Source organism: Nicotiana attenuata, unplaced genomic scaffold (assembly GCF_001879085.1).
Source record: "Nicotiana attenuata strain UT unplaced genomic scaffold, NIATTr2, whole genome shotgun sequence".
Classification (NCBI taxonomy): domain Eukaryota; kingdom Viridiplantae; phylum Streptophyta; class Magnoliopsida; order Solanales; family Solanaceae; genus Nicotiana; species Nicotiana attenuata.
The window spans coordinates 829,863-843,583 of NW_017670329.1; the positions used below are offsets into that span (position 1 = coordinate 829,863).

At 38.2% G+C, this 13,721-nt stretch overlaps 1 pseudogene; it reads right to left on the minus strand.

Annotated features, from left to right (window-relative positions):
* Positions 1-8,281: 8,281 nt before the first annotated feature.
* On the minus strand, positions 8,282-13,092 carry LOC109237945 (annotated as a pseudogene).
* Between the last annotated feature and the right edge of the window lie 629 nt (positions 13,093-13,721).

Genomic DNA, 13,721 nt, shown 5'->3' on the forward strand with positions numbered 1-13,721 from the left:
GATTTCGGAGTCGGAGACTCGGTCTCTTCTTCGGAAGGGGCTGGCCTAATTTTGAAGACGTCTCTGATGCCTGCACAAAATAAGCATGAGTAAGGTAACATCACCGATAAAAGAAAAGCATCAAAGAGCGTATGGAGAGAACTTACCATGATGATTGGCCTCCCATTGGCCCTTTGATAATTCGCGCCATTTGCGCTCATCATATGAGGAGATTGTAGCTAACTTTCGGACCCAGTCCTCGAGGTCGGAGACCGCATGGGGGGTCCAAGCAACAACTACAAAAAAGGCAAATGCATTACGAAACACGAAAGTGGAATACGAGAAGATATTTGAAAAAGGAATTCACTCACGATTGAAGTTCCATCTCTCCGGGAATAGTATTTTCTCTCTAGGGATGACGTCTGAGGTCCTTACTCTGACAAACCGGCTCATCCAGCCTCGATCTTTATCCTCGTCATTACTAGCAAAGAATGTTTTCTTTGACCATCGTTCAAGCTCGATGAGCCCTCGAAATAGTTGAGGCCGATATAGCTGTATGAGATGGTTAAGGGTAAACTCTAATCCCTCGGAGAAGTAGCGTAGCATAATCACGATGCACCAAAAGGAGGGATGGATCTGGTCGAGAGTAACCTCGAACCTTTTACAGAAGTCGAGCACTACCTGATCGAGGGAACCTGGTGTGAAGGGGTAAGTGTAAACACTCAAGAACCCCTCCACGTGAGTAGTGATACTTTCCTCGGGGTCGGGGATCTATACCACGACCTCGTCTCCCCAGTCACAGTCCTTCTTTACGGCCTTAAGATGCTTATTCGATATCACACTGATATATCGAGATGCATGTTCGCATCGGCCTGGGGATATTGGGAGGATTTTCGATATTGAAATCCTTCTTTATCATACATGGGCCGGGTATGATCTCGTTAATGGCCGGCGCCACCAGCTTGGCCGCCCGGGAAGAAGAAGAAGATGCCTTCTCCTTTTGGGGAACTGTCTTAGAAGTTTTGGCCATGGTTTTAAAGATAAAAAGATGTAACAGGTAGCGGAATGTGGTGTTTTATGGAGTTTGACTTTTTCCGACACCTAGCGGGCGGTGGAAGGAGGAGGTGAGATTAGAGAGGTGAAGAGAAGAGGAGAACGGAATAAAACCGTAAGTTTTTATATAAATCTACAACCGTACCGATAATTAGGGTAGTTTTTATGCTTTATGAAAATAAATCGAAAAAATACCGAACCGTACCGATTAAATTTACATGTGGAAAATATGTATGTTAAGTTTAAAAATAATAATTAAATTTTCCCTTGGGCCTAAGAATTATGAAAATTGTTGCAAGTCAACAAGTAATTAGAATCAAAATCCTAATTTCCAAACCTAATATGCTACTCCTACTGAAACTAAATTATTTCTAATATATTCACTATCAAGACACAAAGTGTTCTAGCGGTTATGAGTAGCAAACTACAATGTATTAAATATGTTTCCTTTCGTATAATTTGGATTTATCTTTTTGAATATTTAATCTTTTATTGACTTTATTCATGAGTCCCAACTTAGTTCATATCTTTCTACTCGTGTGATTTATCTTTGCTTAGTTTCTTTTATATTGTTTGTAGAGTAGTTGTTGGATCTATACTCTAGTCATCTTTCGTGTTTTCTTAATTCATCACCATTTAAACAGTAAAATTGTCTATAGAGTTTTGCCAAGTCGTATAAAATATGTATGTTATGACATTCTACTTTAACTAATGATTTTTACAGGATATTTAAAAAAATATCAAAATTAATCGAACCGTACTGATACCGAAAAGAAACCGACATGATTTGGACGGTTTCGAAAAGCCTAATTTTGGTTATACATAATAGAATAACCGAAAAATTGGTATGGTACAAATTTTATAAAATAATCGGCCGAACCGAACTATTGACACTCCTAGCTATAGTCCACGCCATCTGCATGAATTCGAGCGACCAAATCAGAATCGCCTAAATTTTGCAGGCCCATAAAAAATGACCTAATAAACGATACTCATCTCTTAGGCATGACCGTTCTTCATAGACGGGAATTCAGGACGATTTCCAAATTTTTGTGTGCTATAGACAACGCCATCTGCATGAATTCGGGCGATCGATTGTGAATCGCCTATAATTTTGCGGGATTATAAAGAAACAACATAATGAACAATAGACATCGCTTTCGCATAACCGTTCCTCGTGTTTAGCATTTTACGGCTAAAAAATAAGAATTCAAGACGATTTTTATTTCGTGTGTTATAGTCCATGCCAACTGCATGGATTCGGACTACCGGCTCTGAATAGCTTAAAATTTTACGGGTCCATAAAAACGACCTAATGAACAGTACTCGTTGCTTTGGCATAACCGTTCCTTGTTTTTTGGCATTATATGGCAAAAAATACGAATTCAGGATGATTTCCATATTTTCGTGTATTATAGTCCATGCCAATCTATACGAATTCGGGCAACCGGCTCCGAATCGCCTAATATTTTGCGGGCTCATAAAAAATGACCTAATGAACAATAGTCATCGCTTCGGCATGGCCGTTCCTCTTTTTTGGCGTTTTAGGGCAAAAAACTGGAATTTATGACGTTTTCCAAATTTTCGTGTGTTGTAGTCCACGCTATCTGAATGAATTCGAGCGACCGGATCTGAATCGCCTAAAATTTTGCGCGCCCATAAAAATGAATTAATAAAAAATAGTCATTGCTTTGGCATGATCGTTCTTCATTTTTTGGCGTTTTAGCGCCAATTAACAGGAATCCACAACGATTACCATATTTTCGTGCACTATAGTCCACGCCATCTGCATAAATTCGGGCGACCGACTCCGAATCGCCTAAAATTTTGCGGGCCCATACAAAATGACATAATAAACAATAGTCCTCGCTTCGACATGAACGTTCCTCTTTTTGGCGTTTTAGGGCCAAAAAAACAAAAATTCAGAAAGATTTTCATATTTTCGTGTGCTATAGTCCACACCATCTCCATCAATTTAGGCGACTGGCTCCAAATCGCCAAAGATTTAGCGGGCCCTTCAAAAACGCCTTGATGAACAATTGTCATCTCTTTGGCATGACCATTCCTTGTTTATGGGCATTTTAGGACCAAAAAACGAAATTCATGACGATTTTTATATTTTCGTATGCTACAGTCCACACCATCTGCATAATTTCGGGCGGCCGAATCCGAATTGCCTAAAATTTTGCGGGTTCATAAAAAATAACCTAATAAACAATAGTTATCGCTTCAGCATGGCCATTTTCATTTTTTGGCGTTTTATGGCCAAAAATAGGAATTCAAAGTAAATTCCATATTTTTGTATGTTATAGTTCATGCTATCTGCATGAATTCGGGCGACCGGCTCCGAACCGCTTGAAATTTTGCGGGCACATCAAAAATGACCTAATGAACGATAATCATCGCTTCGGCATGACCATTCCTCGTTTTTGGCATTTTAGGGCTAAAAACACAAATCCATGACGATTACTAAATTTCCGTGTGATATAGTCCACGCCATCTATATGAGTTCGGATGACCGGCTTCAAAATGCCTAATTTTGTAGGGCCATCTAAAACAACCTAAAGAACAATAGTCATCGCTTTGGCATGACCATTTCTTATTTTTTGGCATTTTAAAAACGTCAAAAAATAGGAATTCTCAACTGAAAAATTTGAGGAACTGATTAACCAAGATAAGTGTACTATTGATGTCTCCTTTATCTTCAGCTGAAAGCAAAATCTGAAGTACATTGAGATCATCGAAATGAGAACATCGAAGAGATAACAGTATATCAATATTCTTGGATTAATCCTATTTCACAACCAACAATATGTAGAAAAGACCAAGAAAGCGTAAGATAGGTAGAGGCAGGACCAAAATAGATTCTCAATAAGTCCTGACTTTTCAACAACAAAGGAAAAAATTTACTCTTTAAAGTCAAAGTCAAAGTTGGAGAACAGGGAAGTTATCACAAATACTATCAACTCAAGATTGCATTAATTGGGAATTTAAGATGGCAAAGTCACTAGAAACAAATGACAACATTAATTGGGAATTTATCTTTCCCTACCTTATTATAGCATCTGAACGACCTTTTGTGCAATGGACCAAAATGAAGAATAGATGCTCACACATCAAGTTGTGTGGTTCTACACCACTAAAATTTTCTGCAGTTATTGGTTCCCTTAGGTTATATTGGAAACAGGTGGTTGGTTCATTCGAAGAGTTTGCATACTATGAAGACTTTAAGTGTTGAATGATTGAATCGCCTGTTAAATTGTATAGTTACACAGCAGCCGTAGTAGGTCTACATTAAGTTTCTTGAAGGTTGATGTGAGAAAGAAGTGGAGAAAATCTGTACTTTCAGTGTGTTGGATGTGGATTGCTAATCACTCATGAAAAGTGAAAAATACTTCAATCTGATTCTGGAATCAGAAACAAAAGAGTAAGAAATTATACTTGAGAACAAAATACATGATCTTGATGAAAAATATCTATCTAACACAGTTTCTCGCAAGAAAAAGACACAATTAAAATTGATAACTTACAAGAAAAACAATATAGTTAAGCTTGTCATCATGTTCAGAATAAATAGGTGGGCTGAAAAATAATATTGAAAAGTACTTAAATAGATAAAATTAAGACTCAACATGAACACAATGTGGAGCCCCCAACAAAACAAATATGAGAAAGAAAGCACAATAACTCCATAATCAATTATAGATGATCATAGTAGCTCCTCTCCAATTTTGAATTACTTGATAACATAAATAACTAGTGTTCTCTTTATGTTGAGGGCGTTGTTCAAAAATAAAGAGGTGTATACTGAAGAGCTGATCCCATAACACAAGTCTAAAGACAAATGGAGCTCTCTTAATTTCTTAATGCACTCTTTTACAGAATTTCTTCAAGTCATTTTGATTATGCATGTTGTATTTTTTCTAATTATTAGGGGTGGAAGGATTGCACTACATCGGCATGACTGAGCTTGAAGAAAAGAAACATAAGCAAAGTATTGCAGAAAAGGAGTGAAATATTGAGAAGTGGCTTAGAAGTTGCAAACTGATTTAGAAGCAAGTTTTAACAGCCTGAAGGCAAATTTACAGTCACCAACCAATGCTAAAAAGCTATCATGATTTTCATCTCAGGAAACAGATATGTCTTCGATCATCTAATCTGTCAGCTAGCTTAAATTGGACAAGATAATAAATACATGCAGTTTAAACCGCTAAAAAAAATGAGAAAGTTGGACTCTCTATTCTCCATGTGATTTAACTCATTAATTTAACTGCATTTACAGCATTAGAAATCACATTTTGCAGTTCGTACAACAATATAAAGAACGTAACAGATCATGTTTTCTGAATGGCCTTCTACTTCTCCCTATGGTGTTAATTATTAAGATCACCATAATGACAATATGAAATATTTATTGCATATTAATAAATGTTTAGAAAGTTAGAAGCCAAAGACCAAATTCGAGACCAAAAAGTTCGGCAATATTTTCATGTTCAAAAAAGAGTAAAATTTTGTAGAAGTTCGTCACAGTTTTTTAATTATAGGTGCAGCAGCACCTTTTCTTTTAGAATTAATAAATATATCAACCCCTTCTCTCCATTTTTGGCAAAGTACTAGGCGTTAGGTTTGTAGAGTATATGAAGCCCAAGTATATATTTATACAAGGTAAAGGATTCTTTTAGGCAAAATACATCACAACCACTCACACTTTTCACTTAAACATTCCAGTTTGTTCCATTTGAACGTTTTAACAAGGCCTTTACCGTGACATTTAGACACAAGATTAATAGGCAACTAAACACTAAAGGTGCGTGTAAGTCACAACAGAATAACGAATAAAAGGAAGACACGTGGATTTAACTTAACCAAAAAAAACTTCAAAAAAAAAAGAACTAAAAGAAAAAAAACCCGATCCCGTTCATCTTCTTTGACCGGAAAAATCATCGTATCCTCTTCGATGTTCTAAACCCATTTCTCGAAATTGCTCGTGAAGCCTGTAACTGATGTACTTCTTTTGGATTTTTTTTTAATTAAGCTGCTCTACATGATTCGATTTGTGAAATTTTCTCCTTATAGTTTTTCTTTTCGTTTTCTCTATATACTTTTGAGTCGGGAAATTATAACTGTTAAATATAGTTTCACAATTCGGACCCGGATTGAAATCTGAGTTGGGGTTATTTGTTTGAGTAGGAGACCATTTGGAAAAAGTTTGGAGTTATTCCAACTTTGAGACCTCCATTGATGGTCCTTCGAACTTGAAATTTGAGAATATAAACGCAGGTTATTATCGAATAGTTGTTGATTGAGAACGAATGATACTTGTTTTTGAGAGTTGAGAACTGAAATTTATATACTAATTTGAATAAATTGTCAAGAAAATTTCCAAACTCCATTGTTAGAGCTTGAGAAGAAAGAACTTGGTTAAAAGACTCATGATTATTGTCTAGAAATTGGCGAGTGATATATTTTGTAGTTGAAATTGGTGAGTCAGAAAGAAAAGTAAGAAATTTCTAGGTGCCCAGATTTAAAGGTGGAGATAATAGTAATGGAGTGAAAGATCTACAAAATTAAAAGAAATATTACTCCGACAAGTATAGAATCATTTAGAACAATACAACCTTTTCTTGCAGAATACACAGCACAACCACAGAGAACTTACAGTTAGGGACCGAAGAAAGAGCCATAGCAATGATGTAGATTAGATAGTCGTCAAGGATATCGATCCTAACCGTGCACAATCAAGTGAAAAATAGCCCTATCAGATATTAAGTCAGAGATTCACAAAAATTGCCTCTCAAATCTGGTTATTAGCTCTTTGATATATGGGACACAAGTGAAATTTAAATCCAATCAAATTGTAGTTGTCAATCTAGAAACCACGATTTTTCAGTAGAACTGTTAATGAGTTGATCCATTCTTGAACTAAAGGCCTTTCTTTTTTGCTTCTTGCAGTGCAAAGCTTCATCCTCTAATTTCTAAATAGCTGCACAACAAGCAAAAAAAATGAACAAGTTACTCGAATATTGGTATACATATAACCACTCAAAAAATACAAAAAATCACAAAGACAAAAAAAGATGGAAAAAAGTAAAGTAAAAAGGAGAAAAGAGATATTAACCACTTTTTAGACAAGGATAAAACATTTTATGCCTGATATAAGCCAAACCAAAAACTGTTCCACTAGTGTTTCGGTAACTGGACTTTGAATCATTGATTGCACGAAATTGAATAACAGGACCAACAATTCTTCAGCATGTTGGCTTTCAATGGGAATTTCCTCTTTAAACCTTGTCTGAAACCAATAGTGAAGTGGATGGTCTGATGCTCAGCACAGTAGACAAAATTCAAATAGCACGAAAATTTTCTTCTCAATCTACTGGATTTAAAATCAATCTGCATATACATGCTTATCTGTCCCACTAATAAAAGTGACCAAGCCTCTATGTAATAGTAAACTATCCAATTCCATGTGCAAAAAATCTGAATTTTCAGTCATTTATGCAGCCTGACTCATGGGAAACTGGTTTAGTTCAACTCAGCACTTATGCAACAAGGGATTTTCCACTTTGATTTCCTTCTGTAGTTCCTTGTTCAACGAGTGTCCACTGTCCACAAATTGCCATCACATTATACCTAATTCCCACAAAGTAAAATAAGAAAAAAATCAGAAAGAGGTTCAACTTGGCTATCAAATTACAAAACAATAACATTACAAACTTCGCGCTTAATAGGTAAAAGCTGAGAAGAAAAATATTTGGGAGATCATAGACTATTCCACCTGAAAAATAAAGGTAACTATCCTAAACTGGCATAGTTTTTCTCATTATTATAAGTTGACAAAGAAGGTTGAAACATTATAATAAAAGGCACTAGTTAAAAGGGAACCACATTGGGAAAAACGTCAAGCTGATCAAAGAAAGTAATTCAATAAGTAAAAAAAAGCATCACTCCGTTCCTAGTTCAAACTATATTCCTACCAGCAATAAGTAAAACAATTCCAAATTTTAGTCCTCTTGAAGAAGTCAACTAATGAAAATAGTTAAATGACTCAAAATGTGCAGTAAAAGATAAAAGCAGATACACTAATTTTCCAATGAAGGGAAAACACTTAAACAAGACATGAAGACATGAACAATAATAGGACAAAGTTTTAAGGATTGTTTCATACCCAACTGCAACCAGGTATCTTCTTAAGACCCTTCTCACTCATTTTCTGACGCAACAACGCAACATCTAACCACCGATTTGCTGCAGCATAGATGTCTGACGAAAGTACGTAATTACCAGTATTTTGAGGCTCAAGTTCAAAAAGTCTATGGGATACCGCCTCCCCTACCTCAATGTCACAGTGTAGCTTACAAGCCCCTAGAAGTGCGCCCCAGACACCAGCATGAAGTTCAATGGGCATTGACCTTATAAGTTCATATGCATCTTTAAGTTTTCCTGATCTTCCAAGAAGGTCTACTACGCATGCATAATGATCCGGAGAAGGCTTAGCAGGATATTTGTTTATCATTAGATTAAAGATGTGGCAACCCTCCTTAACAAGTTCTGCACGACTACAAGCAGTCAGAATTACCTTAAGGGAAATATCATCAGGCACAAGCCCCTCGTTCAGCATCCTATCAAAGAAAACTACAGCCTGAGAACCGCAACCATGAATAGACAGGCCTTGTATCATTGAACAGTACGATACTAGATCACGCTTAGGCATCCCCTCAAACAGCATTGTCGCCCTTTCCATATTCCCACATTTAGCATTCATATCCACAAGGGTTGCAACTATATGCACTTGATTAAGATCAAATGAATTCTGGCTCATATAATGTTCTACCCAATTTGCCAAGTCCAGGCGACCTAATTGGGAACACGCACACATCAAACTTACCATTATAAAGTCATCTGACCTAACATTCATTGACAACATTTCATGGAAAATTTTGAGAGCTTCATTGGGCTGCCCGTTCTGAGCGTACCCAGATATCAAAGCAGACCAGGATATTATGTCTCTGTCAAAAGACTGATCGAACAGGAACCTCGCTGATGCCATGTCACCAGCCTTAACATAACCATCAATCATAGTAGTAAAAGATACCACATCTTTGCCAGGCATACTATCAAACAATTTCCTGGCACTAAGCAAATCACCAAACTTCACGAATGCACTAATCATTGCATTCCACGAGGCTATATTCTTATGGGGCATTTCATCAAATAATTTCCCTGCTTGCGATAAATCACCAAAATATATAGCCAACAACCATAGCAGTCCATGTAACCTCATTCCTTAGAGGCATTTCATCAAAGATTCTACGTGCATACTCAATCTGATTGCACTTCCCATAAAGATCAATCAAGGTGGATCCTACAAACACATCGCTATCAGTTCCGTATCTAACTATCAACCCATGAATGGCCTGACCATCCCTCAAAGCCAAGGCACTAGAACAAGATTTTACCAGCGAAGAAAAGTATACTATCAGGTATCACATTCAAACTTCTTTTCATTTGTTTCAAGATAAGGAAGCAATCAACAAAGGATGAATGTTTGCTATACCCTTTAATCAATGTATTCCAGACATAAACATTGGGCTGAATGACACGCTCAAATAGACTTGTCGCATAAGACACATCGGAGGAAAATGTGTTACAGAGCTATATAAACTGGTTGATGATAAAATGGTCTTGCTCGTAGCCTTTTTGGATTATGTCAACAAAGCTATTTGGCGTAGACATTTTGTAGTCGTATGTATAGCTGAAGTTGTACAAAGGTAGGCAACTGAAATAACAAGAAAAAGCTGAAACAAATTAGATGGCAGTCACAACAAAACTGTTAATATAATGGATATTATTTCAGAGATCTCAATGTTGGAAACAACATAATCGCATCGTTCTCTCAGACCAATGTGCCAAGTGCTCTTTTAGAATAGATGTGGCCAATGATTCTAGTGATCCTACGTAAAAATCATCATTTGAAAAGTTTATTCAAACAGAGTTTGACTATTTCAGACAATTTACCAAAATTAGCTCAGGAAACTAATAGTGTTAAGGGGTACAAATGTGCAAAAGTAGCTTACCACTACATTTTTGTGACGACACGACCCGTCGTCTCATGTGTTTCCGTCCCGTTTTCCTCGTTTTATCCTTCTTCATGTTTCATTATATGCGTTTGGTGAGTTTGAGTTGGTTCGGATTGAGTTTGGTAGGAAATGGGACAATTAGTCTCTTTAAGGAAAGGTTAGTTTGGAAAAGTCAAACGGAAGTTGACTTGTGAGTTAGAGGGCTCGGATGTGATTTCCGATGATTCGGTTAGCTTCGGGGGATTATTTGGGGCTTAGAAGCGTGATCGGAAGTAATTTTGGAGGTTCTGTGTAGAAGTTAGCCTATTTTCCTCCATTGTTGAGTAACCTTGGGAGCTTTTGACAAGATTTTAAGAGGGTTTTGACTGGGAATCGATTGGAGGTAAGTCCTATGGCCTAGAAACGTCATTTAATTGTGATTTCAACACTTAAATTCATGGAAATTTGGTTTAAAAGGGAAGAACTAGGGCTTGGGTTTTTGAATGAGAAATTGGGATTTGAGGGAGCAATTGAGCTCCGATTCTTGTGATTTTTACATGTATAGACTCGTGGCGAGATAAGGAACATTTTGGTGTAAAAATTTCTGACTTTCGAGAAGTGGGCCCGGGGCTCGGGTTTTGCAAATTTCATGATTTTCGATATTTTTTCGAGTCTTTTCGATTGGGTTATATTCCCTTAGCCTATTGTAACGTATTCATTGTGGTTTTCGACAGATTCGACGTGCGAGGAGGTCGATTCGAGAGGAAAGGGAATTGCGGGCTAGTCCTTGGCCGGCTAGAGGTGAGTAATAGATGTAAATGCTGCTCTGGGGATTCGAAACCCCGGACTTTTACATCGTAATGCTATATTGAGGTGTGACACACATTCTATGACGAGTGCGGGGTCGTTTACAGTTGGGGATTGTGACTTGGTCCATCCCGAGTGTTATTTCTACTATATTGGAGATTGAGACGCATACTTTATTACTGAGAATTGGGCTTATTGCCATGTTTGGGGCCTTGTGCCGACCTGTAGAACCTTAGGGGATCTTGAGTAGTTTTCCTCACTTGTTTACATACATTATATTCTCAGTCATGTTTCCAACTGTTAAAATGTGATAAGAACTGTATTTTTGAACATGCATCATAAATGAAAAGGATATGAAGGCTAAGATCCCTACAGTATGTTATGCCCGAGTGGCTGTGAATTTATTTGACTGAGATGGGTCGAGGACCCGATAGTGAGGATGTTCTTCCTCTGATATGGATCGGGCTGCACGCGGCAGCAATGATATATTGATATTGAGGCCGAGAGCCTATTTGATGCCACGAGATGGTTGATATTGCGCTTGGGCTGTAGGAGCCCCTCCAGAGTCTGTACACACCCCGAGTGAGCGCCATCGACGATAAATAAATGGAGCGGGCTGCACGCCGTAGCGGGTACTATAGTGTACCGTTATATGTGTTGCATCTTTTCATGTATTGTTTCCTTAATTTTATTACATGTTGTTTACTGCTTTCACCGATATTGATCCAAACTGCTAGATATAGGTTACTTTGTGCACTTTCTGTGTTTTCTTACTTTCAGACTATATTTATGCTTATTACTCACTGGGTCGGAGTACTCACTTTACTCCATGCACCTTGCATGCAGATCCAGGTTCTTCTTAGGCTGAGTAGATCCAGTTGATCGAGCAGAGTTAGCTTCCGGGAGTATCGAGGTAGCTGCACGGCGTTCGCAGCCTTAGATTTCTCCCCTCTATCCTTATCTTTTATTTCTGCTTCTAGACAGACTTGTATTAGGATGGAAACTCTGTATTTAGAGGCTCATGTTCGTGACACCGGGTCCATGTTTGGGCTATATTCTATATTTTGTTAAACTTCTGCATTTTCATCAGTATATCTAGATCTTTGACTTAAATGTTTTAGTGATCACCTGTGTTAATTACTTTTATCTGCTTAAATAAATAGGTTATTGTTGTAGCAAAGTCGGGCTTGTCTAGTAGTGTGCTAGGCGCCATCACGACCGGGTTGGGGTCGTGACAAGTTGGTATCAGAGCCTAGGTTACTTGGTCTCGCGAGTCATGAGCCGGTTTAGTAGAGTCCCGCGGATCGGTACAAAGACGTCTGTACTTATCCTCAGGAGGCTGCAGAACCTTTAGGAAACTTCATATTCTTGGAATTCTTATCGTGCGACTTTGTTGATCCGAGAACTAAATTCTGTTATTCTATTCTCTCGCTGTGACGACCCGGCCGGTCGTCTTTGGAATTTATGCCCCGTTCCCCTATTAACTGCTTCCCCTAAGTTCATTTCTGCTATTTTGGTTTGCCGGGACGTTTGGTGTTAGAATTCAGGGTGTGTTGGGACACTTAGTCCTAAATGAGAGCTTAAGTGTTGGAAAGTGATCCGTAATCGGAACAGTGTGAAGACGACCTCGGAATGGAAATCCGATGGTTTCGTTAGCTCCGTTAGGTGATTTCGGGGTTGGAAGCGTGTTCGGAATGTATTTTGGATGTCCGTAGCTCATTTAGGCTAGAAATGCCGAAAGTTAGAATTTGGAGGTTTCCGGTCTGATAGTGAGTTTTTGATCCGAGGGTCGGAACGGGATTCCAGAAGTTGCTGTAGCACCGTCATGTCATTTGGGACGTGCGTGCAAAATTTTAGGTCAATCGGACGAGTATTGGTTAGGTTTTGGATCGAAAGTGTATTTTGGATGAACTTGAAGTTCTTAGGCTTGAATCTTTGATTTAATCCGGGTTTCGGTGTTGTTTTAGATGTTTTAAGGATTGGTGCAAGTTTGAATAAGGTATTTGGTGGTATTAGTGCTTTTGGTTGGGGTCTCGGGGGCCTCGGGATGGTTTCGGATGGTCGACGGGTAGAAATCTTTAAGTGTGCAGCAGCTGATCCTTTTCTCTTCTGGTATTTCCGCTTCTGCGGCTTGGGTACCGCAGAAGCGGCACTGCAAAAGCGACATCTTCATCGCAGAAGTGATTTTGGCCATTCCTCAGGAAACCGCAGAAGCGGTCTCATTTCCGCATAAGCGGCACCGCAAAAGCGGTTATTTGTCCGCAGGAGCGGAGTCAGGTCCTTTAAGTGAAACCGCAGAAGTGGTTGGTTCTTCCGCAAAAACGGGACCGCAAAAGTGGAAATCCCTGTTCAGATAAAGAAAAATCGAGGGAGGGTTAAGTTTCAAAAAGTTGGAACATCAATTGAGAGCTCGGGAGAAGGCGATTTTGAATGGGTTTTGAAGAGAAGATCATTGGGTAACGTTGCTTTGGTCCTTTCTAGTTATATTTCATCATTATCTAGTTAAATCAACCATTAGAATTCAAATTCAAGGTCTAAAATTGGGAAAATGGGTGAAACTTCTTAGACTTAATTATTTGATTTTGAGTGGGCATTTGACCTCCGATTTTGGGAGATTTTTATATGGTTAGACTCGTGAGAGTACAAGGGTTCTGAAAATGTGAAAGTTATTCGATTCCGAGCCGTTGGCCTGAGGGGCGTTTTGGTCATTTTACCTATTTTCACGCCTTAACTTTAATTTTAATAATGAAATCAGTTGCTTGCGATGTTATTTACGTTACGTAATTGGATTGAATAGATTTGGGCCATTCGGAGTTGGATACT